The sequence below is a fragment of the Rhinolophus ferrumequinum genome, chromosome 15, assembly GCF_004115265.2.
Source record: "Rhinolophus ferrumequinum isolate MPI-CBG mRhiFer1 chromosome 15, mRhiFer1_v1.p, whole genome shotgun sequence".
NCBI lineage: Eukaryota > Metazoa > Chordata > Mammalia > Chiroptera > Rhinolophidae > Rhinolophus > Rhinolophus ferrumequinum.
The window spans coordinates 38,327,949-38,354,727 of record NC_046298.1 but is presented as its reverse complement, the minus strand read 5'-3'; the positions used below and the strand labels follow the sequence as shown (position 1 = coordinate 38,354,727).

Below are 26,779 nucleotides of genomic sequence, written 5' to 3'. Positions count from 1 at the left end.
AACCAGTGAACTCCCCTGAAATCCACCACTCAGATTCTCGACTATTAACATCTGGCCACATTTGGGCTTCCTCTCTCCCTTCTTTCCTTTCCTTCTCCCTGTCTCAGTGTGTCTCTTCAGAGGGTGAAGTGTCAGGATGGACCTTCCTGCCCTGCCCAGCTCGGCCCTGGACGAGGGCACTGTCTCCTAGAGTTTCGTTTTATCCCTTTCTGAGAGAGCCTACCCATGCATGTGTGTGTGGGTGCACACACATGCTTACGCGCGTTTTCAAAAACCCTAAATGACAGCGCCCACACAGACAACTCTGCACCTTGCTTTTCCCAAGAACATTTCTTGGCCCTCCTGCGCTGCTGGCACCCGGAGGAGTTTGGCAGAATCCAGCACAGGTAAAGATGCACACCTGGGACCTGGCAAGCACTCCCCTGGGTACCTACCGAGCAAAATGCGGCCCTTGGACCCTGGGGACACGTGTGGGAAGGTTCATGCAGCACAGTCTGAATTGGCCAGAGACTGGAAACAAAACAAATGCTCATCGATGGGAAACGGATACTAAATTATGATCTATTGGCTCCATGGAACAATACACAACAGTGACAATGAACGACCACAGCTACAGTGTTAAATAAAAGAAGTGAAATATAACACATCCTAGGAGATTTTTCTGAAAAAGTTCAAAACCAGACAAACCTAAGTATGCTGTGTAGGGGTGCAAACAGATGTAAAACCAAAGAGAGAAGCACGGCAGTGACTGCTTCAAAAGCCAAGGGAGGGGCTGCCTCTGGGGGTGGGGAGGGTCTAGAAGGGACTTCTGTGCGGCTGGCACCAGCTGATTCTTCATTGGGGGGGCTGCTCCGTGGACCTTCCCTTTGTAGTAATTATTTACGCTACGCTACACATTTACGCTTGGTGTGCTTTCCAGCATGTACACCAACAATTTATATTATTTTAAAATTTCATTACATTTATGTATTTACACGTATATATTATTTATGGTTAATTATTTTATTTATATTTATTTTTATATTTATTAATAATTTCAATAAATATAATTTATAATTTATATTATAAATTTAATACAGTTAATATAATTTTAAAGAATATAGACAGTATATGTCTTAATGATCTTTCCATGCCTTGATCTCTGCAAAGTGCAGCCCTGCGTGGAAGGGCTGAGGTGCCTTGAGCCAGGCCCCAGGGGGCCAGGTTGGTGGTTTCCAGCCTCTCGCTCTTACAAACAGCGCAGCAATGATAACCGTGTGCAGACGTCATTTCACAGGTGTGCCAGCGTGCCTGTGGGCCAAATGCCTAGCAGTGGATCTGTCAGGAAAAGCTCAGCACCCCCAAGCTTCCCGGTGCGAGGGCCCACGGCCAGGGGGCTGTCAAACTCTCTGACCCTTGCCAGTCTGACGGGTGAAGCCCGGCCCCTCGGCCTAGTTTTCTTCTGCTTAGTGGGAGGCACATCCTTTCATCGTTGTAAAAGCCACCAGAATTCCTTTTCTGCTAAGTGTGTCTTCAGTCATTGGCTCTTTTCCTGTGGGATCAGGGAGACCACTGCAAACCCAATGTCCCTTACCTGCTCAAAGCTTACTGGGGCCTGCACAGCGAAAGCCACTTCCTCCCCAGAGCCCCCAGGCTCTTGCCACCTCTCGGCCTCATTCCCTCACGCTCCCGTCCCCTAGTCCTTGGCTCCAGGAGCATGCAATTTCCTTGCCACATTCATGGATTCCATCAAAAGAAACCCAATGAGTGTTCACCATGTGCCAGCCAGGCTGGGGGTGGGGGTGAGGATGAGGGTGGGTACAGCATGGCCCTTGCCCTGCGGGGCTTAGAGTGAAGGATCACACAAATGAAAAATGAAATTCAGCCAACACGCACTGGCTGGAAGAAGGATGTGTTGGAGTGAGGCCACAGGCAAGCGGGGGCGGTTGGGGGGGTACCATGTTTCCCCAAAAATAAGACCCCGCCGGACCATCAGCTCTAACGCGTCTTTTGGAGCAAAAATTAATATAAGTTTTGCTTATAAGTTTTATATTAATATAATATAAAATAAGACCGGGTCTTATATACTATACTATACTATAATATAAATATAATACCGGGTCTTATATTAATTTTTGCTCCAAAAGACGCATTAGAGCTGATGGTCCACCTAGGTCTTATTTTCAGGGAAACATGGTAGGTGCCGAGGACAGGTCTGCATTTGAAAAATGGAACTCTGGCTGCCTTGTCTGTGGAGGATGGGACCAAAGGGGCCTGAGTGGGTGGGGGGACAAGTGACAAGACTGCAGTACTGCTCTAGGCAACTGATGAAGGCAGCCGGAAACACTGGACATGGAGAGTGGGGGACAGACCAGAGCTATGTCTGCCAAGAAAAACAACACTTATTGATGAGTCAGATATGGGGGCTGAGGACGAGGCAGGTGCCAAGGGTAACTTTGAAACTGGGTAAATCACAGCGCCATTTTCCACACAAGGGAGCCGGAGCAGAGCTCCAAAAAACGCCATGTCCCAGGCCCTAGAGTACCTCAATTTTGAAAAATATGAATAAAGTGGGAGGACTCACTGTCTCCAATACTATGTCCTACTAGATAGCTGCAGTCGTCAGGACAGTGTGGATAAACACAGGGATCAGTGACCGGAAGCCAGAAGCCAGAAACACACCCACACAAATACACCCAACTGGTTTTTAAAACATCGATTTTTTTAAAACTAGTCATGGGGATGTCAAGTAAAGCATAGGGAATATAATCAATAATATGGGGATAACTATGTATCGTGCCAGGTGGGTACTGGACTAGTCAGGGGGATCACTAGGGGAAAAAAAAAGAAATTGATTTTTTTTTTTACTGTGGTAAAATATACATAATATTTATCACTCTAACCATTTGTAAAGTGTATACTTCAGTGGCATTACATACATTCACAATGTCGTGTAACCATCCTCACTGTCTATATCCAAAACTTTTTCATCATCTCCAGTAAAAATCCTATACCCATTGAACAGGAGCTGCCCATTTCCCCTACCCTCAGCCCCTGGTAACTTCTATTCCACTTTCTGTCTCCGTGAATTTGTCTGTCCTAGGGACCTCATATAAGTAGAATCTTACAATATTTCTCTTGTGTTTGGCTCATTTCACTAAGCATAATGTTTTCAAGGTCCATCCGTATGGTAGCATATATCAAAATTTCCTTCCTTTTTATGGCTGAATAATATCCCAGTGTGTGTATATATCACCTTTTGTTTATCCATTTATCTTTATTAATAGACACTAGGGTTGTTTCTACCTTTTAGCTACTGTAAATAATGCAGCTATGAACACTGGTGTACAAATAAGTGTCCAAGTTTCTGCTTTCAATCCTTTTGGATACACAGCTCGGAATGGACCTGCTGGGTCGTGTGGTAGGTCCATCTTTAAACTTCTGAGAAACTACTACACTGTTTTCCACAGCAGTGCACCATTTTACATTCCCACCAGCAGTGCACGAGGGTTCCAATCTCCCCACATCCTCACCAAATACTTGCTATTTTCCAATTTTTGTGATAATAGCCATCCTGGTAGGTGTGAAGTAGTATCTCATTATGGTAACTTATTTTTGACAAACAAGCATAAACAAGTCAATGAAGACAGCATTTTTAACAAACGGTGCTAGAACTGGAGATCCATATGCAAAAAAAAAAAAAAAACCTTGATCCAAACTCACACTTTGTACAAACATTAACTCATTATGGATTATAGACTTAAATGTAAAATGTGAAACTATAAAACTTTTAGAAAACACATTTTCGGGATCTAGGGCTAGATCCCGAAGCACGAAGTTCTTGGAGTTGATACCAAAAAACATGATCCATAAAAGGAAAGATTAATAAAGTACACCTAATCAAAATTAAAAACTTTTGTTCTTTTGTTCATGGGCCAAAGCCCATGGGAAGAGGATAAAAAGCTACAGACTAGGAGAAAATATTTACACACTGCATATCTGACAAGGGACTAGTATCTAGAAGAGATAAAGAACTCTCAAAACTTAACAGTAAAAAAACCAAACAATCCAATTAGAAAATGGACAGAAGATACCAAGAGACATTTCACCAAAGAGGATGCACAGATGGCAGATAAGCACCTGAAAAGATGCTCAACATGATTAGCCATTAGAGGGGTGCAAATTAAAGCCGTAATGAGTTATCATTACACACCTAGCAGAGCAACCAAAGTAAAAACCAGTGACAATGCCAAATGCTGGTGAGGATGCAGAGAAACTGGATCACTCACATATTGCTGGTGGGAATGTAAGACGGTACAGCCACTCTGGAAAACAGTGTGGCAGTTTCTTTAAACATACAACTACTGCACTGCCCAGCAACTGCACTTCTGCGTATCTGGCTGAGGAAAAACAAAAATTTACGTTCACACAAAAACCTGTGCGTGGCTGTTTATGGCCGCTTTATTTGGAACAGCCCCAAACTGGTAACAACCCAGAAGTCCTTCAATAGGTGAAGGGTTAAACAAACCACGGTACACCCACACCACGGCATACTGCTCAGCGATAAAAAGGAATAAACTATTGATACACGCAACAAGCTTGATGACTCTCCAGAGAATATGCTGAGTGAAAAAAAGTCAATCCCAAAAGGTTACACACAGTATATTTCCATTTATATAACATTCTTGAAATGACAGAATTATAAAAATGGGGAACAGACAGATGAGTGGTTGCCAGGAGTTAGGGAAGGGGAGGGAATATGGTTATAAAAAGGCGTTATGAAGGAGAGTTGTGATGGAATGTTCTGTATCTTGACTGTATCAATGTTAATTTCCTGCTGGTGGTCATGTACTAACTATAATTTTGCGAGATGTTTCCACTGGGGAAACTGGATATAGGGTACAGGGGCTCTCTCTGAATTATTTCTTAAAACTGCATGTCAATCTACAATTATCTCAAACATTTTAATTAAAAATAGTAATTTATTAAAAATGCCAGACCTTTTCCCACCTTTTAGCCTTTGAATATGCTGTTCGCTCTCCTTGGAACACCCTTCCACACACTAACTTCTGCTCCTTTTACAGCCCGTAGCTCAGATGTGTCCTCTTCCAGGCAGCCCTCCCTGATTTCCTAGGCTAGAGCCGGAGCCTCCCACAAACCTCTGGACTTCCACCACCATAGCCGTGACACTCTGGCCTGTGCTTTCCCCAAGGTCACTCTGGGTTGTCACTGCCTGGTGCTGTGTCAGTCTTTTTCACTGAACTGCCAAGTTCCACGAGGGCAAGGCTTTGGGCTATCAGGTCACCAGCCTGTGCCAGGCATCAGCGAGCACAGGACTGGACTCAGAGGAGGTACACAGTACACAGTGACTATCTACAAAATGGATGAGTGAATGACAATAATGCAATAATACTGACAGCTAGCACTCAGGAAGAGGTTTCTATGCGCCAGCTCTCTTTTGCACCCTAGAGGGCATCCCTATGAAAGGCTAGATGAGCTCACTAAACAGGGCCCTTACGGGAAGCAGAGGGGCAGAGGGGGGTAGGGGAAAAGAAGAGACTCTCTCCCCTGCAGCCCCAAATCCATTCCCACGTAGAGGGGTGTCTCGCCTCTCTCCAGGGAAGGCCCCTCCATGGTACCCCAGATGCTAACTCGAGCCCCCCCCCCACCTTACAGGTGCTTAGGGAAGGCCCCTTACGTGTCGAGAGCCTCTAACTGAATCCCATTTGGTGACCTGCGAGGCCAGCAGTACCCTCCATGGACAGGAAATGCCCACTTTCCTTTGAGGCAGTGGTTTCCAAACGCAGCTGGGGCAGGGGCTTCGGGCCTGGGGCAGAAGAGCCCCAGAGCACCCTCCTGAGGCGCGAGCAGGGCAGGCTGTTTTCATCTGGACGGTGGGAGCGGGGGATGCCCTGGCCCCCACTGGGAGCATCCTATGGGCATGGGACTTCATTTATCCACCTGGAGAAACCTCAAGAGCAAAATATTGAGAGCAAGCCAAGTGCTGGCGGCCTGAGACCATTTACATACAGTGTAAAAAGCCTGTAGGGAAGCCAAGGAGGGACCACAGCGGGGCCCCTGGGTACCTGGGCATTTTAACTATGGCAGGAGTGTTTTCTCTCTGAGCTGGGCAGTGGGCCCAAGGGGGGCTCATCAGGTGATTCTCTATTCTCTTGGGCCACCGGACATCTTTTGTAATGCACAAAAAAGGGGCAATAATTAACCAAAGAAAACAGAGTTGAATTTATTTGCTAATATTAGAAAGAGCACATGAAGGAGGTGGCTTTTGGGGTGCTGGTGATGCTTGTCTTGATCTGGTGGTTGTTAGATGGGTGTCTGCTTTATCATCATTTATTAAACTAAATAGGGAGGTTTGAAACACTTTTCTACACACGTCATATTTTACACTCCTGTGCAGGAAACACCAGTGATAGCAATTCTGACAGCTGGAAGCTTCATCTGCACATGCACGTGTTCTCTCTCTCATACACACACACACACACACACACACACACACACACACACACACACACACCAAGGCTGTAACGGCTACTGTAATCAGAGCAGCAGTCCTCCTTGGACCTTGTAGCTCTTGGCCTGCTTCCTGCAGGGAAGACAAAGGCCTGGACACAGCCGGCCCCAGAGCGCTCTGACTCGGTCACAAGCCAGGTCTCCCCACACCCCAGCACTCTCAGGGCCTGCATGAATCCCATTCCCCAGGGCCCATCATGGCCACGGAACACACCCATCTACAGCCCCTGCCCGGCCTGCCCTGGGGCACCACAGCTGGTTACATAGAGCGGAAGGAGTTACTTAGGATTTAGTAAAGCGTCCCCATGGCAGGGACAGCCCCTCGCTGGCTCCTGTTACCCTGTGCTGGAGATGGCAGTGAGGCCAGCGACGAGGCGTTATGTGCGGGCAGCAGGCTTAGTGCAGGACAAGGCCGTGAGCAGGGGCTGCTAATGCCCCCACATTGCAGCGAGGAAGGTAAGGCTCAGGGACGGGAGGTGCTGGCCCAAGGTCACGAGGGGAATCAGTGCCAGGATTCCTTGGCAGGGCTAGCCCGGGACAAAGTCCACTCACTTAGCCATGTTCATTCTCGCATTCATTCACACACTCGACAGTTCTTTATTATGCTCTCAATGTGTGCCAGGCACCGTTTTAGGCACTGGAGACACGGGAGTGAAGAAGACAGTCCCTCCTTGGAGCTGACATTCTAGTGGGAGAGATAAGATGATAAACAAGTAAACAAAAAAGTACGCGACCAGGAGAGGGGACAGAGAGCACAGTCAGGGAGGTGAGGCGGTGGCACGTGAGCAATCCCAGAGGGAAGTGAGGGAGCCATGTGGGGCATCGAGGGAAGAGGGCTGAGGGTAGAGGAAACAGCCACTGCAAAAGCCGGAGGACTAGAGCCCTCCTGGTTCATTCCAGGGTATGCACGGAAGCCAGCGTGGCAGGGAGGGAAGGGGCAGTAGCACAGCGGAGGTCAAAGAGACCTACACTGAGTGCAGACCAGCCGCTCTGGAGCACACATCCCGCTCCGTGCCCTGGATTGCAGGGCCGGTGGCTAAGAACTGACCACAGCCCTCCCAGGGAGGTATAGTCCCATCACGTTACGGAGGAGGAAGCCGGCAGGGGATGGGAAAGCTTCCCAGGGTGGCCCAGCTGGCCAAGGGCAGGGCCAGGGCAGAGGTCCAACTCTGTCCCTAAAGCTTAACCACCAGGCCAGGCTGAAGGGAGCAGAGTTGAAGGTGGGGGTGGGGGTGGGGTGGGGTTGGGAATGGCTCTCAGCTGGGGCCCTACTATCCTAAAAGCGAGGCTCACAAAGCTGTGCGTTTACGGCAATGGTTCGCTGGAAGCCAAGGGCGAACGCTCAGCCCTCTGCTCCCAGTAGTTCCTGAACTTCAGTCTTTCAGGTCCCCCCTGCCCCACTCTGCTGTATTGGGGTACCAGCCCTACTCGGAGCAACTGAAGAATTTTTTTTTTAATCTGCTCTCTTTTTTTAAAACATAATTAAATGTATTTCCAAAGTCACCCCAACACTACCGTTGACCTGGTGTTCATAGACTGTGCCACCAATGAAAGAAAGAGAACCTGAATAGCGCTGAGCCTCTAGACCTAAGCCCCAACTTCCAGGGGAAGAGGAACAGGGGACAGAGGAACACATTAGACGACACCACTAGAGATACCAGCCAGATCTAGACTGGAAAACTCTAGAGAACAAAAATCCCGGGTCTGTGACAGAGAAACAACCCAGACAACAAACACGCGGTAGAGCCAAAGGAGGAAGGCTCATGGACCAGGGAAGATGTAAGGGGCCTGCCACCAAACGCGAAACACAGCCCTGACTGCACTGCACATCCAAGAGCCCAACTGGAAAACGGAAGACACAACTGGGGAACTGGGAGGATATGAAGGCATCACTATGTCTTTTTTCCTGTGACGATAGTATCGCAGCTATTTTTTTTTTTTAAAGATTCCTTCTCTCTTATAGAATGAAAATCTGAAATATTTATAGCTAAAGTATATGATGTTTTTGAAGTGCTTCAAAATAATCTGGGAGGTGGGGGTGGGGTGCAGATGAAAAAGCCTGGTCACGACAGGTAACTACTGAGGCCGGCAATGGGGAGGTGGGGCGGGCGTGAGACCATCCTTCTGAGTATATGTGAATATTTCCGTTATACAAAGGTTTTAAACATTTTGCAAAAGGAAATTGTGACTTAGTCATCATAGCAAAGAATTATGGATCAGTGACCTCCCTGAATCTTAATCTTACGAAATCCCAACATGGACCCTGCCTCCAGTAACTGTACAGTAATCAGCAACAGTCACCACCAGGACAGTCGTGGCAGCCCTCTGCTGAGCCTCCCACACACCGCTGCCTCCCTCACCCACCCAGCTACCCTGGGGGGCAGCAAGACTCCTCCTGCTCCAGGTGGAACCCACGCAGAGCTCTCTGGGGCTCCGGGGCTGGCCAGAGGGTCACAGAGGAAGCTCTGCTGGAGCCAGGAGGGGCCCAGGGAGAAGCTGGGGGCCCACGCCCTTGGCTGGGCATGGGAGCACTGGGCACTCTCTCATTCCCAACAAATAAGACTCCTGCAATGCAATTACCACATCTTAGCATAAACCTTTGCTGAAATCAAACCATTGGCCACTCCTGAAATGGTAATGGCAACAGATGACAATACCAGATTTTTGGACCCACGGAGAGGGCCTGGGGGGGTCACAGGATCTGTCAGGGTCCACCCAACTGAACAGTCATCCCGCAAGGTTGCAAGGCCGGCCCCAGGACTCCTGACCTTAGTGGGACGGGGGCCCTCCCCCCACTGCAGGTGGCAGGGGCAGCGAGGGGGGCTGGTTGGCAGTGACATCAGCATCCTTCCTGTCCTTGTCCTGGGCCTGTAGAAACCATCTCCCTTCTGTGCCTTCAGCAGGATCCTGGCTCTAAACAGGGAAGTCTGGGAAGCTTTTGTGGGGGGCAGGGGGAAGGGAAGCAGAAATGAGGCGGGAAAGACGGCAAGGGTGTGTATGTGATAAGACAGAGAGATGCCGCTGCCCAGAAGGGGGGGGCGGGACGACAGGTCGCACGCATGCGGCCAGGCCAGGCACGGAGGAGCGCTCTCTGGGCCTCAGGTGCTCGTCTGTAACATGGGCGGAATGGTCGTATCTTCCCAGAGTGTGGCTGAGGGTGACATCACACCATGTCAGAAGCCTTACAAAGGGCCCCAAACATCGCAAAAGCGAATACATGTTTGCTGTCCTTTCTGCAGGCCAGTGGCTCTCATCCCAGCTCAGTCACACTAGAGTCACCCAGAAGCTTTAAAACAAAACCCAATGCTCACGTCCCACAGCCAGAGATTCGGATTCAAAGCGGTCTGGCCTTGTGCCCCGGTATCAACCTCCCTCCAGATTACTCTAAGGTGCAGCCAGGGGTCAGCATGGGGTTGGGGGTGGGGGGCGGCTGGACTCAGTCCCAGGCCTTAGCCCCTGGAGGGGGGTGGGTGTAAAATAAGACAGACTAATGAGGCATGCAGCCAGGAGGGGAGGGGAGGGGAGGAGGGCAGGGTTAGTGCCCAGGAGGCCCCTCTCTGCCGCCCACCCTCCCCCACCTTGGGACTAGGGGAGTCTGGGGCCTGTTACGGAATGCAAGGAATGAAGCCAGGCCTGGCACGGCCATCTCCGGGTCCCCTCCCCCTTCACAATCTTCCAGGAGCCCATCCTCAGTCAGGTCTAGTCCAGCCAGCCCCCTTCCCTGGGAAGGCTTCAGCTACCGCACGCACAGTGCTCCCAGCCTGAACACCTACTCCCAGCTGTCACCTGGGAGCGCCAGTCCTGAACCACTTCTCTTGGGTCCCCCGCAACTCAAAAGGTGGACCACAGGGCCAAGCCCAGGCACCCCCTTCAGGATGCACTTAACAGCGGTGGAATGAGTGACCCTGACAGCAGGCAAGGGGCTGGCAGAGCTTATCACCTGCTCTGGACCTGCTCCCGCTGGGGGGGGGCAGCCTGAGAAGGCTTCCCAGAGGTGGTGACCTTCATGAAGGCCAAGACCCAAAGGACAAATGAAGTGAGGGCACTAAACAAAGGCCAGCCAGACTGAAGTGCAGCCAGCAAGCAGAAGGGGGCAGGGCCTTGGGGACCCGGGGAGGGCCTGGAACCTGGGCAGCAGGAGCCATGGAAGGATTAGAAGCGGGAAGGGACCCACTCTAAGCTCAACCGCACCTGCTGCCTTCCAGCTCCTCTCTCACAGGCATGGAGAAGCCCAGCTGGCCCACCACAGGGTGCCAGGGTATCCTCAGCCCTGCCACCCCCGCGGGGTAGAGCTGGGCCCTGACTCCTTCTGCCACGCTGTGAGGAGACCCCAGCAGAGCTGTTTCCCGCATCCCTGAGCCTATTCCCCAATAATTAAACCGTAAGCTGATTAGTCAAGGAAAACCTTTAATTAGCCCTTGAAATCATTCAGGAAAATTACAACCTCCTCTGTGGGCGCCCTGCCCGCCCTCTGCCAGGGCCCAGGGGCGGTGCCAGGGGAAGCAGGGGAGGCGGAGGTGGACGCAGCCGATGCTGTGGGAGCCTTGCCCAGCGCAGGCCAACCTAGGAAGCGAGGCGCCCCCTCCCATGTCACGAAGCACCTCGGAATAAGTCCAACAAGAGGTGGGCAAGGACTGTACTGGAAAACTATGACACTTTTCTGAGAGACATCAGAAAAGACATAAATCTGAGAGACAGACTGCGCTCATGGACTGGAAGACTTGATGTCATGTCTGTGTATGTGACAGATGTTTGTCTAGTATTTGAACAAAATTACAAAAAGCCAAGAATGGCCAAGACTCTCTGGAAGAACAAGTGGGAGAGCTCGGTCTCCCAAGATCAAGACTTATTACAACTATAGAAACGAGGCCAGTGTGGTATTGCTGCGGGAATCGACAAACAGCAAGGGAAAGGAAGAGAGCTCCCAGAAACAGACCCACTTACACAGAGACGTGATATATGATCAGGACAGCAGTGGAGAAAAGGTGATCTGTTTTTAATCAACAGGGATCCAGGTGGAAAATATAAAACTGGAGGCCTACCTCCCCGACACACACACCCCAATTCCAGAATGAAGACAGAATAAATGTGAAAAGCAGAACCATAAAACTATAAAGGAATGAGTGACACATGTGACTACATTAAAATTAAGCACTTTTGTTGATCAAAAGACAATAAAAAAAAAGTAAAAAGGCAAGCTGCAGACTGGGAGAAGATAGTGGAACATCTTAGAAACAAAGGTTCTCCTCTAGAATCTAGGATTTAACTCAAAGAAATAAAAAGAAACCCGCAGACAGCCCAAGGGAAAAACAGGCCCGCGACGTGAATGGACACTTCACAGAAGAGGAGCTCCAGATGTTTGAGGAACACGTGGAGAGCCGCTCCACCTGACTGAACACCAGGGAAATGCAAATTAGCACCAGGAAGAGATGCCACCACATCTGCTCAGCACCAGCTGGCAGGACGGGCCAGGCATGCATCACTGGTGTCACCCTCACCCTCCTCATCTAGGAACCGGGTCAGATGGTCGTAGCCACCTCCTGAAATTCCAGGAAGGATCGGGCAGAAGCATGGCAGTTCTGTGCGGGGCCCTGGGCCTAGCATGTGCAAACCCTCAGTTAGTTTTCCCTGTTAATCAGCCTAAGGAATAAGGACTCCCCAGGCCCAAGGTTATTTCAGGCCTTCTCCCAGGACACCCAGAGTAGCCTCAGTTCTAGAGGAAGAAACTGAGCCATGAAGAGGCCGAGTGACTGTCAAGACTCAGATCCAACCACCAGGAGAACGGGCACTGATGCTAGTCTTTCAACTCCGCCAGTGCCCCTGCCCGCTCCCACCTGGACCTCTCAAGGCAGCTCCCTCGGCCTGGGTGTCGGTACTCTCCTCCTCCCTCAGCTAACTCCTGTTCATCCTGCAAGTGCCATTTCCTCCCCAGGAAGCCTGCCCCGTACTCCTCACCCAGGGTGGATCCCCCATCCTACATTCTGGCAATAACACTCACCACTTACTACAGCTCATTCATTCATTCAATCAGTCAGTCAGTCAGTCAGTCAATCCACCAGTGTTTACTGAGCAACTACTACACATCATACTCCGATGACACAACAAAGGGACACAGTAAGCAACCTCCCACGAAGCTAAGTTGGGGGGAGGTGGGGACAAGTAACTAATAGACCCACAAATCATAATGTGACACAAGTAGCAATGATGAGTGCTACAAAGAAAGTCAAGCAGGGGAAGGTGGGAAAAAAGAGAGAGGGACAGGTTACAGCGGGAGCAGCATGAACAAAGGACCTGAGGCAGGACCCAGCCTGGACTTTTCTAGGAATGGTAGGGCAAGAGAGGCAAGAAAGCGAGCAGGAAAGCTGGGCCAAGATCTCATGGGGCTTTCGAGGCTTTTCCAGAGAGAGGTGAAGCCACAGGAAGGTCCCCAGCAGGGAAGGGTGGTGATCTGACCCAAGCTCCGTCTGTGATCTGACTCAGGCTCCCTCTGGCTTCGCGTGGGGGCCATGGTGAAGGGGGGAGTGAGGAGGCCACAGCAGTAGTCTAGGCTGGAGATGAGGGTGGTTTGAACTGGGGGTGATGATGAAAAGGGGTGAAAGGCACCAGGTTCTATCCTGCCCGCGTGGAAGAAGAGGATGAGAGGAGTCAGGATGACACCAGGTTCTTGGCTCGGTCAGGAGGATGGAGGATGCCCACTAATGAGGGAGGGTCACTGGGGGATGACGGTGGCGAAAATACCTGCCTCTGTGCCACTCTCTGCTCAAGGTCTGTGTCCCCTGCCAGACTGAGCTCAGTGAGGGAGCCTGCTGTGCTCACCTCTGGGTCCTGTGGCCCCAGCACAGGGCTTATCAAGGAATAAGCACTTGACTCCTATTGGTAGGATGGGTAAGAGCTGGCATGGATAGAACACGGGGAGGAGAAACCAACGCGAGGGACTTATCTCAATGGTAACCAGCACGTCCGTGTGACTTTTGCAGAAGAACAGAACACCGTTAAACAGGTCAATGAAAAAGTTTGACAGACCAAGGGTTGGTGAGCAGGTGGTGCAGCTGCTGGGTGTGTAAACAGGGGCAACCACTCTGGAAAGCTGCGTGCTGGGGCCACTACGGGTGACAAGACCCCACCCTCTGACCCAAGCAATGCAATGCACCCTGCACAAATTCCCTGCAGAAATGCGTGCACACACGCCCAGGGGGCATGTCCAAAGAGGACGTCCACACCTGCACAGCAGGAGACAAAAGTAAGTTATGGTCTGTTCACCCCCTAGCACACTACACAGCAGTGAGGGTGAGTGAACGGCTGAGCACACGCGACATGTAGGCGACCTCAGAGACGGAGGATAAAAGAAGGCAGTCGCAAACGAGGCCATCGGAGGATCCCATTTATGGGAAGTTCAAAACGGGCAAAGTGGCGTTTTAAGGGATGCACTCCTGGTAAAAACTACCAGGAAAAGCAGGGACATGGTGACCTACAAGTTCAGGGGAGTGATCATTATTGGGGTTGTGAACAACTGGGTGATGGGGGCTTCCAGGACGCTGCATTCTCTGTCTTCACCTTGGTGTGGTGAAGTGCTTGTTCACTTTCTCATTGTCTGTCAAACTGATATGTGCGTTTACGTATCTCTCTCTCTCTCTCTCTCTCTCTCTCTCTCTCTCTCTCTATATATATATATATATATATATATATATATATATGGTCTGACAATTAAGTTTGCAAACTTGTTGCAACAATGTTGCTAACCTTTTTCCATATCAGAGGAATTATTTGTACCAACTGGACAGTTAACCAAGTTTACTATTTGGAAGTGCTGAAAAGGCTGCGTGAAAACGTTAGACGACCTGAACTTTTTGCCAACAATTCATGGGTCTTGCATCACAACAATGCACCAGCTGTAGGGAGTTTTTAAGCCAGTAAACAAGTAACTGTATTGGAACACCCTCCCTACTCACCTGATCTGGCCCCCAATGACTTCTTTCTTTACCCGGAGATAAAGGAAATATTGAAAGGAAGACATTTTGATGACATTCAGGACAGTAAAGGTAATACGACGACAGCTCTGATGGCCATTCCAGAAAAAGAGTTTCAAAATCGCTTTGAAGGGTGGACTAGGCGCTGGCGTCGGTGCATAGCTTCCCAAGGGGAGTACTTCGAAGGTGACCGTAATGATATTCAGCAATGAGGTATGTAGCACTTTTTCTAGTATGAGTTTGCAAACTTATTTATAATTGTCCGACCTCATATGTGTGTGTGTGTGTGTGCATGTATATGTGTGTATATATGTATATATATGTGTGTATATATGTATGTATACATACACACACCGTGTATCAGAATCAACTGGGTCAGACTGCTGCGGAAATGTGGGGGACAGTGTGGGGGACAGTGTGGGGGAAGGGAGGATGGGGCTGAGGCCCCTGGGGGCAGCAGAGGAGGGGTTTCTAGGGAGAGAGGGGGCAGAACTCCCTCGGGGGCCTCACCTTGGGGACACATACAGAAGAGCCCTGCCCTCCCACAATGTCCTACTTTCTCCCATACCCAGCACTGCCGCAAAGGGGAGGCTAGAGGGGAGAGGAGGGCGGGGAGGAGGTCCAGGACAGCAGGCCACTTCCCGTCGTCTGGGAGTGGCTGAAACCAGACTGGGGAAGCCAGCCGAAACCTCAGCACAATGCAGCTTTATCAGGAGTTTCCAGGCTGGGGCACCTGGGGGGAAGCAGGGAGGGCACCGGAGGGAGGCCCTATGTGGGGACCCTGCCTGGTGCCCCCACCTGTCAAGGTGTTCCCCTCCAAAGCTCCGCTGCAGCCTGCCTACAATGAGGACACGATAGAGGGGGAGAGAGAGAAAGCCTCCTAATCCCCCTGGCTTAGTGAAGGGGGTGGCAAAGGTGGCGTGCCATGGTGCTTGGAGCCAGACCGACAGAGAGCAACCTGGGGCCAAATCCCAGTGCTGCTGGCTCTGTGATTCCAGGCAAGTCTCCCAGGTTCTCAATTTCCTCCCCTATAAAAAGGGGAATAATAGTAACACATCTTGGGGGTGCTGAGAACATCCAACAAGTTAATTCACAGAAAGCACTCAGAACAGTGCCCGTTAATACTAATCAAACAGAGTAATACTCTAAGTACTAATACTATAGCTAACAGTCTTTGAGCACTTGCTATACAATTTACCTGATGATTATGTTTTTATAACCTCAAGACAAGCCTATGAAGAAGTACCATTAACATCCCCATTTCACAGATGAGGATACCAAGACACAGAGAGATGAAGTGACTTATCTGGGATCACACAGCCAGTGGCAAAGCTGGCTTCAGAGTCCGTGCCCTCCACCTCCACTGTGTTAGACAGGATAAGAGCTCCAGATTGGAGCCAGGTAGGCCTGGGCTCCAGTCCTGGATCTTCTACTTACTTGCTGTGGGGCTGCCAACCTGTGCCTCAGTTTCCCTTTGTCAGAGAAAGTAAAAATATCACGAATGGACAGCTCCCAGAAAAGGAAGCTCAGAGAGCTTTCAACACAAAGATGTTCTACTTTACTTATATTAACACCAGAGCCAGGGCCGGCCCGGTGGTGGCTCAGGCAGTTAGAGCTCCATGCTCCTGACTCCAAAGGCTGCCAGTTCGATTCCCACATGGGCCAGTGGGCTCTCAACCACAAGGTTGCCAGTTCAATTCCTCAACTCCCGCAAGGGATGGTGGGCAGCGCCCCCTGCAACTATAAACAGCAACTGGACCTGGAGCTGAGCTGTGCCCTCCAAAACTAAGACTGAAAGGACAACAACTTGACTTGGAAAAAAGCCCTGGAAATACAAATACACACTGTTCCCCAATAAAGTCCTGTTCCCCATCCCCCCCCAAAAAAAAACAAACGAAAAAAAAAAACCAGAGCCACAGTTATGACCATTTGGCACCTACCTGACTGGCAAAGGTCAAAGTGTCAGATGACACGTCCACACGGCCAGCATGTGAGGAAACCCTGGTGCCATCATCCAGTGGGATTGGGGGTGTAAATGGGCACACGCCCTCAGGCAGGCTGGAATACCACCGGCAGAGCTACCGGGCACACGGCTCAGACCCCCGCCCACCTCCAGAGGTGAATCCACAGCTGCGCTCACAGGCGTGCGCAGCCCTGTTCTGAGGAGGGAAAGAGCGGAAGGGCCTGCACAGTCATCTGCGAGGGTGTGTGCTGCATAGAACACGACACAGCCTCAGCGAACACGAGGAAGCACTCTGTGTCCTGACACAGAACTTAAGAATGAAAAATGCAAGGGGGCAGAACAGAATACAAACATGGGAAGTCGGCTCGATTTAAAGTAAAAACAAAGGGGGGAGAACATGTGCAGGAACAAACATCACAAGAAAAAGAAGAAACTGGGGACAAGGGCTGTCTCTGGGAAGGGGACCGCCAGCTGGAGGGGGAAAGAGATGTCCTTGTCGTCGTATACCCCTTTGTGCCGTGTGCAGTGACTGTTTAGGAGAAGAGGTAACACACGCACATGGAGCAAAAATGGGCCTTCTTAAAAGTAAAAAAAGGCAGGAAAAGAGAAATGAGGCTAATAATACGTCCTCCTCAGGGTCTGTGGGAGGTGCCACCATGATGACGGCCATAAAGCACACATCCGGTACCCGGTATGCCAGGAGCTGGGGTTACTGCACCATCACTAGAGGCTGGAGCAGGTGAAGAGGAGGCTGCAGCCCAGAGGGGGACACTTACCACCCAGAGGGGGACACTTACCACGTAAGCACTTTGCAGCCTGATCTCCTCCAATCCTCCCAACAGCCCATTTAACAGGTGACCAACAACATTCTCTGCCCAAGGGGCCCCCAGTTGGGGTAGGGGGGTGGGAGGCGGTTAGGCTGAGGAACGTGTGTGGCTTGCATGGCCCTGGCAGGTAAGTTGCCAGTGCCCAAGGTCGGCAGCAGATCACCTCGCACCCTGGCGAGGGCCCCAGGAGACAGGCTGTAGTGAGTGGTGGTTTCGGTCACATCCGCCACAGCTGGCTCCCCTGGGACTTGGGAAAACTCCCTTTCTGACCCTCCTTCCCCCCTACCCCCACCGCCAACCTTCCTGTGGGCCAAGGCAGCTAGCACACAATAAGCCCTAGTTCTAAATGGGTGGCTGCGTCGGGAAGGTCCCATTTCCCCGGCTGTGACTTGGAAGGAGACTGCTTCCTGCTGGCAGCTTCTGTGGCCGCCCGGCTCCCGGGTCAGGTAATGGGAGAAACAGCTGCTGGGGACACCCCGAGAGGCGTCTGGCCAGGAAGTCTGGTTCACAGTGAGCCAGCAGGACAAGGAGGGGTGAGGCGGTGGACAAAAAAGGGAAGGGGTTGTGGGGGCCCTGAGGGAGGTAGGGACCCAGTGCCCAGAAACTACCCAGGTTGAACAGGCCCCCAAGGAGCTTCTATATATAGAGCGGCCTGAGTAAGAACCAACTGGACAGGAAATGGCCTTGTCTTATCAAAACCAATTCCAAATCACTGGAGGGCAACCGCAACAAACAGTGATTCTGGAGCCCAAAGCGTGGTGTTCAAGTCCTGCCTCTGCCACCTACATGCTGTGTGACCCTAGGCGAGTCGTGTACTTCTCTGGGTCTCAGTTTCCTCTTCTCTAAAATGGGGATGGATGACAGTTTCGTACCTGGTATTGTAGGCTGTGAAGATCAAATGAGTTAATGTGAGTGAAGTATGCACTCGTAATCTTGGTCAGCACACAGGACCCCCACCACGGCTACCCTCGTCCTACCACCCTCTGTGGACCATCGCAGCCGTCTCCCCTCGGGTCCCCCTGCAGCTGCCCCTGATTTGTTCCCCACCTGGCAGCCTGAGCAATCTTTATGAAAGAAAACCAGACATTGCCTAACGCCCGGCTACGACTCCCTGTTACACACAAAGTGAAATCCGCTCCTCCCCCCGCAGCCTAAACCCCCTGCTGCATCTGCCACATCTCCCCGCTCCCTGACCTCATTTCCTACTCTGCCACACTGGCCTCCTTGATGGCACCCGACCATCCCAAACTCATTCGGCCCTCAGGGCCTTTGTACTTTCTGTACCCACTACCTGTCCCATTCTTTCTGGCTCCTTATTAGGCCTGGCTCACTCTCATTGAGCAGTTGTCTCCTTCTCCAGAAAGTCCTCACTGACTCCTCAGGGGGGGCTGGCACCCTCTCTGGATTCCTACCATCCCTGTGCCTCCCCTCCCCCACCCTGATCACTCTGGGCTGTTGGTAACCCCTGGGACCAATGGTCAGACACACAAGAGTGCAACAGGCTTTGCCGGTCCCTTTCTAAGCATCACCTCCTTCCTCCCCGCCTCCTCCCGGAGGAGGTTCCATCAGTATAGTTTCCTTTTCCAACTTTCAGCCCTGGGTGAAGTCCCCCAAGGAGAGTTGAGTCAAAGTTGCGGTCACTGTCCTGGATGCGCTAGAGGGCAAAGGTTGAAGCCCTCCGGTGCTTGGCAAGGGTCAGGCCCAACTAAGCCTGTCATGTGAACCATCTCCCCAACTGTCCCCCGTCAGCATGGGGGGCCATAAAACCTACCATCTCATGGCTGAGTAAATCATTTCATCAAAGGCCATAAACTTGCCCAAAGTAGGATGCGGAAAGAAAGGAACCCTCAAGCCCCGTTAGGGAGCACATTGGTACAAGTGTTTAGGAGAGCAATTCGGAAGGTCCAGGCCAAAAGAGACTGGCCATAGTATACAAGGAAACACCTTCTGGAAGGTTCACTGAAACGCTGTTTGTTACAGTCCCAATAAGAAACCACCTGAATAGTCACCAAAAGGTGAACAGACATCTCCTGTGTGGCACAATCACAAACAAATACACACTCAATAGCAAGGAAAACGAACGACCTGCCCTAGACTGACACCCATCCTCACGGAAAAATATTCAAAGCCTAATGTTGAGCAGAAGCAGCAGGCTGTTTACCATGATTCCAGTTATATGATCTGTAAAACTGTAACACAGAGGTGGTCAGCCCTGGCCAGCATGACAACCTCGGACTGATGCTGGCCCCCCTCCCCACCGCGCCCCGGCCAAGTGAATCCGAGTCAGAATCTCTCTGTGGGCCTGGGCAACAGCGCCTGTGCAAGCTCTGCAGGCGACTGCACCGTGCAGCAACGTGTGCCGGACTGAGAGCTACTGCGCTAGCATTTGTGAACAGAGTCAGGGACAGCAAAAGTATGGAAGCCCGCAGAGGGACGCTGGACGCCAAATCCAGTGCAGAGGCTAGCACTGGCAGGGGGGCTGGGAGGGGTGGGCCGAGGAGTGGGGCCTTTAACTGTATCCTCCATGCGTTTTGTCGCGGGCCTGATGCTGGAGGCGTAGGTGTTTTATTACATTGAAGCTCAACTTCTTTCCCTAGTCTAAAATGTATCATAAGGAACAACGTTGGCAAGTAAGAAACCTCTTGCCCAAGGTCCCATGGCTGGTAAGTGACAGGGCAGGGACCTGAATGTGGGTCTTCAATGCTAAAGCCTCATCCTTCCTTCTCGGTGCCGAGTCCTGAGATGCTGAATGAGCTGGCACCGCAAGGGCCGGAGGCTGGGCCAGCCTCCCAAGGCTGCCTGGTGGGTGTGCTCACTCAGCAGCCCTGCCAGAGCCAGGGAGTGGAATGGCTGCCAGAGAAAGCCAGGAGGCAGGTGGAAAAAGGTCCCTCCACCATCTCTAAGGCCCTCCCCAGAGAGCAGGAGCAGCATCAAGACTGGTGCATACACAGTATCTTCTGCGTGTCAGGCCTCGGGCCAAGCGCTTTACACTGTGTATCCTCAAAGCGATTCTATGAGGTAGCCACTATCATTATGCCCATTTTGCAGAAGAGGAAACTGAGGCCCAGAAAAGTTAAGCCACCTGCCCACAGTCACACAGCCTGTGAGTGATGGAGCAGGGTGTGAACCAGGCATCCTTGCTCCAACATCTGCTCTCTGTACTACTCACAGCTCCACAGACATAGGCCAGTACTCGTCTGCCTCTGCTCCACTGCCTTGGCCAGGCCAAGCACCCTTGGGATCTCACACAGGCGACACGTGGCCTACAAGCCCCCAACTCTGCACCTGTCCCCTGATGTCCACTCACACGCAGGCCTTTCCTTCTGCCTGGTTAGCCTTTTCCCATCCCTCCTACTCATCCTTTAGAGGTTGCCCATGGACACAGTCGCCAGCCCAGACGGGGCCCAGGGTCTGGGCAGTCTTCTGGCTCTATGAACATGTCCTTGCAGGCTATGTCACCGCTGGTAGAGATGAAGCTATGTGTCACCAGTCTGGGTCCCGTATGCTCCCACCAAGGGGCCCCGAGAGCCCCCAGAGGCCAGGGGCTCTGTGTGTCTTGTCCACTGCTGCAGTCCCAGCACCCGGCGCAGTGCCCAACGTACATCCCCCGCCGGCCAGGCAGTGTGGGGACTCAGGGCGGGGAACAACATGGAGAAATTACTGCTCCAACGAGGGGCCCACATTCTCATGGGGGAAACAGACAACAGCAATACAAGGACAAAGTGAGGGCTGTGGAGAAAACAATTGTGAGAGAAAGAGTATCTGAGGGCAGGGAGAGCTGGGTGGTCCTGGTCGGGCTGTGAGTGAGTGACACTGAGTGGGAGGGGGCAGGGTGGGGAAAGGATTCCAGGCACAGTGAACAGGAAGGTCAAAGACCTGGAGGGAGGCATAAGCTTACAGAGTTGAAGAGCAGCAAAGAGGCCCGTATGGTTGGACGGAGGCAAAGGGATGAGGAGAGCAGAAGGAAATGCGGCGCGAGGTATTGAGGACCGTGATGAGAGCCTGGGGTTTTACGTACAGAGAACACCCAACTTTGTACCGGGCACCACCCAAGGCCTCCCTCCTCAGCCAAAAGCCCAGCAGATGCACTTGGACCCTCATCCACACACAAACATGGGATGGCCCATGGGAACCTCTCCTCCCAGATCACACCCTTCCAGGGAGGCCAAACAGACAATCTGTTCCTGGTCAGGGAGTGGCCCGGCCTTGCCCAGCCCCTGCTTCCAGAAGCAGACCTTCACACGACCAGGGCTCAGAGCTCTGCAGTTGAGATGCAGTTTGGAATCTGCCTCTGTCACTTAGCACAAGCTCTGTGAGCCTTACTTTTCTGTCTGTAAAGGGGGTCTGTCTAGTCCCCACTTCACGAGATTGTAGTATAATAAGACACACAGGACAATGAGCGCGGTATTAGCTCTCATTAACTGTTAACCAACTCTGTGACTGTCGGAGAGGCAGTAGAGTATAGAACTCTGGGCCCAACTCCAGAGTTCGAATCCCAGCTAGACAACTTCCTCATCAGATGACACCCCCCAAGTCCCTTAACCTCTTAATAATGGCAGCAAGCACACAAGGTTGTAGTCAAAATTCAACACGTAAAGCGTTTAGAACAGGGCACGACACAGTAGTAAGTGGTTTATGAGTGTTTGCTATTATTTTCATTATTGGTGGGAGGGGAGCTCCCCTACCCCCACCGGGTAGCTCTTCTGCCCTCTCTCTTGAATGTCCTGCCCCTCCTCCCCAGCAATATGTCCCACTTGGGTTTTAACTTTTGACCCTTTGGAACATCATCTGCCCCTCCGTCAGATTCTGCTCTTTGCGCCCTTTGGCCACATCCCACCTTTGATCCCACAAGAGGCCCCCCAACCTAAATCTCATTCATCTGCTCCGCTGGCTGCTGCCTTAACCCTCCAACCCACCACGTCCATGGTTGTGACCTCTCACCATGGGAGGTGCACCCTTCCCTCAAATTATTAATTTTGATTCCCCTTTTCGGACACTCTCCTCGATCACCCCCACCCACGAACGCGCCCCCACTTCCAATTTCGAACTTGGCGCTCCCCTTGGCCACGCCCCCTTTGCCAGTTTGACCTCTGACCTCCTCTAAACTTACCTTCCCCTCAGCGTTGACCCCCACCCCCGACGCGACCCTTCCCACCAAAATGAACTTTGACCCCCAGCGGCCCCGCCCCCTACTTGCGTAAACGCTTTCCCACTGCCAACGCCCGGCCCACCCCAATCCCCCGGCCAGACCGCTTATCATACCGGCTCGGCGCCGCAGTCGCTCGCGGCCTAGCTGTTTGGCCCGGAACTCTGCACCCTCACGCCGCCCTCAGTCCTCTTGCGCTGCCGCCACCGCGGCCACTGCCGCCGCCATGTTGAATCCCCAACGAACATCCGGGGCTTTCCCCCCTCGCCGCCCACCAGTCCCCATAGCAACGGGGCTGACTGGGCTGGGGGCAGGGCCCGTTCAGGGGAGGAGCTGGACGCCGCCTGGCAGCGCCCGCTCCAGCCTCTGATTGGTGCAGATTGTCCAATCGAGTCCTTCGGGCTGAAAATGCCAAGCGGGGATTGGGAAATTTGGAAAGGTGAGGGGGAGACTGGCTCCCAGCCCATTCAGGTCCTTAAAGGGGAAACAACTATTCTCTTGTAACAGTTTTTCCCACCTTCCCCCGAAAGGAATTACGGGGTGGAAGTGGTAGTGGGCAATAATGGCCAGAAACAGTTCTTAAGCACTTACTATGTGTCAGACGCACGTCCACGTGCTTACTCACTACAACTAAATTGTACACCCTTTTTACAGAAAAAAAAACTGAGGCTCAGAAGGGCGAACTAGCTGGTTTGGGATAACAGCACAAATAGTGTTTTGGATGATGGTCCGTCAGCCTGTTTGAATCCGGCAACTTAACTTCGAACTAAGACACTATTTGATCGTAATCGTTTTCGTAAGATTTTTAAAAAGCAATTTGTAAAATATATATATGGGGGCGAAACCCCCCCCAACACATCAAAAATGATAAACTAAACTCGAATAACCTCTTCTATGATTTCATTCACAGGGTTCCAGCCATCTTGCTCTTCCAGAGAAATACCAGGTGCTCTCCCACTTCAAGGCCTTTGCACTGACTGTTCACTCTGTCCCCTAAGTATCTCATGGCTCCTTCCCTCCCCTCCTTTAGGGTTTTACTAAAATGTCGCCTTTATCAGTAGGACTGTTCCTGCCCACTCTAACTAAAGCGGCAAACATCACTCTCGCATGCTACTAAACCCCTCACCTTGTCTGCTTTTCCTTGTTTTCTGTTGCTCAAATCACTCCTAACATCCTAGATAATTAGCGATTTGTAGTTATTGTTTTTTGGTTGTCTCCCCTGTTGGAATGTTAGCTCGATGACAGCATGGATTTTTGTGTTTTGTTCTTGTACGTGTCCAAGCGCCCTGGCACCATTGGCATACAGGTGCTTAATTTTTGGAATGGATGGTTGGATGGGTCGCAATTCCACCTCCTCAGAGATATTCTTATGTTTAGTGCGTTTCCTCTGCCCCAGCACAGTGCCTAGCACATAGTAGGCATTTAATTAATGTCTGCAGAAATAGTGAATGATTGCATTATGAGTCATTTTTTCTGTACATTTACCTTTTTTTTATATATTGGGGTGACAATTGTTAGTAAAATTACATAGATTTCAGGTGTACAATTCTGTATTACATCATCTATAAATCCCATTGTGTGTTCACCACCCAGAGTCAGTTCTCCTTTCATCACCATATATTTGGTACATTTACCTTTTTAAAACAGAATTGGAAACTCATTTATAAAGAAATTGGTGTATTTTAAAGACAAGATTATAAATATCACCGGTATCTTTCCATGTCATTAAGTATTCTTCAAGACCGTTAGTTCTAAAGGCTTCATAAGATGCCATTCTGTGAATGAACTCTAATTTGTTTAACCACTCTCTCTTGTTGAACATCTAAGCTGTGATAAATATTTTGTTATTATAAATAATCTCGCCCCCCCAAATAAAAGTCTAACGAGCTAAATATCTGTGCACATCACTAATTGTTTCCTTTGAATAGATTACCACAAAAGGAACTGCTGAGTCAAAGGAAATGTACATTTTTAACATTTAACAACAATAGCAGTTCCGATGTGCGCAGCATTTCTATGCACCATGCATGGGGCTAAACCGCCTAATTTTAACATCAGGGACTATAATTATCCCTGTTTCACAGAGGAGGAAACTGAGGCTTAGAGAAGTTAACTTCATTACCCAAAGTCATACACACTAAATGAGGCAGACCGGGGCTCTTCCCTGACTTTGGCTCCCAGGCACTCGCTAACTGCCCTCTGCTGCCTCCCCACGGCCTGCGACACACATTGCCAAATTGTGCTACAGGGATCCAGTTCACACTCCCACTCACCAGCGTTCAAGGGGAATATGCCCTTTGAAGTATCCTCGTCAGCATTAAACATTCTTAGTTTTGCACTGTTTTGACATCTTTACGCCTTACAGAATCTCGGTTTAAAAAAAAAGCAAGGCTAGTAACTGAGATGATGGTACTTTATTCAGGTCACAGTGAAGGGAAGAGGGCCAGGTGTAGCCTTTGCCTCTTCAATGCCCTGCACAAATTACAGGGTATTAGGCTCTAGAACCCATGTTAAAGGAAGCGCCCTTGTAACTTAGTTGGGATCTCAGTCAGAGAATAGACCCCTGAACAAGCCTGGTGACAGAACTGCTGCAACGCCTTCCTTAGGATAAGGGATCAGGCCCTCCTACTTTGGGGCGTTGGGAGACGAAAATCAGCCCCCAAAGAGCCTCCTACAAAGGGCTTCCTGGAGATGGTGGTGAGGAGATGACCCCCAAAGGATGGAAACGGGCAAGGAGGGTGAGGAGGATTGGCCTCATAAAAGTGATGCATTTCAGTACATAAAAGGAAAAGAGAAGTGGCAGGCTGCTGTAAGACGGAGTGGCAAGATGGCAGCAGTGGCGAGATGGCAGCCCCGCCTTTTGCTGCTGCTTTTGCGTTGCCGCTGCTTTTGTTGGTGTGGTGAGAGCAACATCAGGTATTGCATTTTTTTAAAATATTGACCATAAATCTTTTTTCTTTAATTTTATTGGGGAATATAGGAAGACAGTGTGTTTCTCCAGGCTCATCAGCTCCCAGTAGTTGTCCTTCAATCTAATTGTGGAGGGCGCAGCTCGGCTCCAAGTCCAGTCGCCGTTTTCAATGTTAGTTGCAGGGGTCGCAGCCCACCATCCCATGTGGGAATTGAACCGATGACCTTGTTGTTGAGAGTTCGCACTCTAACCAGCTGAGCCATTGGCTGCCCCGGTATTGCATTTCTTTTCACAAATTAAAGGTTTGTGGTAATCCTGCATGGAGCAAGTCTATCAGCACCATTTTTCCAATAAGCTAGGATTATGGAATCTTACGGCCCCTGAATATTTTGGCTTCTTCAGCCTATCGAAACTGTGCCAAGAATACCTGTCTTAGTTTTCTGTACTGTACTGTCCACTCCACATTTTAGTCATATTCAAACTTCTCTTGTTTCCTCTGCTCCCAGACTGATGACACCTGTCAGAAACCTGACATGTGGTCATTCTGTAACTATCCTCAATAGAGTGGTCTCCTTGCTTCCAAATGTCTGGAAGCTACCAGTCAGAACTGTACCGTACTTCAGTTCATTCAAAGGCAAGAAAAAGACTGTGAAAGCTATCATCTGTATGTTTCTTCTGTTTCATTCTGGTCTCTGGATAAGGAGGAGGCTGGTTATACGAAAAAAATTATGAAAAATGACGACTGCAAGAAAAAGATACGAGGAAATTTGTGTTCTGCAATAAAATCCAGAGTAAACTCTTGGATAAAATGACATCTTTCTGGAAGAGGCAAAACTGGTATGCTGATGATCCTAATCAGAAGTATCACGATAGAACAAACCTGGAAGTATAGATCAGAAGTTTTATGATTTCCCAGTTATTGAATATGTATCTTTGTGTATATCATGTCTGCAAAAATGATTAAGAGTAAAACTTGATGTAAGTTGTACCAACTGATATGGAAACATACAGTACCAACATTAAACTTATCAGAGTTTTAAAATTAAAGAAAAAAAATGAATGGCAAGCAAATTTTCTGTCCACCATATGTAAAGAACATTTACAAATCAATATAAAAGAAAAATAGGCCAAGGACATAAACAAAAATTAAAAATGCAAACAATGAATAAGAAAAATAGAGTTGGTAAAAATAAATTAATGAAACAGCTATTATTTAAAAAAAAAAAAGAAAGAAAGAAACAGGCAAAATGGAGTCATTTTGCTAAGCCAAGTCACCAAACTAAAACTTAATAACTAACCTAATTGCAGTTTCAGCCTCTCCCACGAATGGAATTTTAAACCAATCGATCTGGAATTTCCCGATCCACACTAGTGAGGTAATCTGCCTGATAAGACCCCCAGCCTTTCCCTAAGGAATGTGTCCTTGCCTGAAATAATCCACTCTTTCAACTTCTT

General features: G+C 50.2%; 1 protein-coding gene, 1 long non-coding RNA gene and 1 pseudogene across 3 annotated transcripts in view; 2 read left to right on the top strand and 1 right to left on the bottom strand.

Annotated features, from left to right (window-relative positions):
* The window catches only part of PAK4 (p21 (RAC1) activated kinase 4), a 44,973-nt gene extending 22,238 nt beyond the window's left edge, over positions 1 to 22,735 (bottom strand). The window contains exon 1 of the mRNA XM_033128295.1: positions 22,530 to 22,735. The gene's annotated coding sequence lies outside the window, so the exon portion shown is untranslated. The remainder of the gene's footprint in view (positions 1 to 22,529) is intronic.
* LOC117034874 (uncharacterized) lies at positions 14,636 to 25,393 on the top strand. 2 transcript variants are annotated; one of them, XR_004425144.1, is made up of 3 exons: positions 14,636 to 14,690; positions 17,077 to 17,240; positions 23,324 to 25,393. It is a non-coding gene; the product is annotated as an uncharacterized LOC117034874 (long non-coding RNA). The 2 variants fall into 2 exon arrangements; XR_004425145.1 differs by having other exon boundaries at positions 17,077 to 17,294.
* Positions 25,394 to 25,643: 250 nt separating this feature from the next.
* On the top strand, positions 25,644 to 26,382 carry LOC117035356 (39S ribosomal protein L35, mitochondrial-like; annotated as a pseudogene).
* The last annotated feature ends 397 nt before the right edge of the window (positions 26,383 to 26,779 follow it).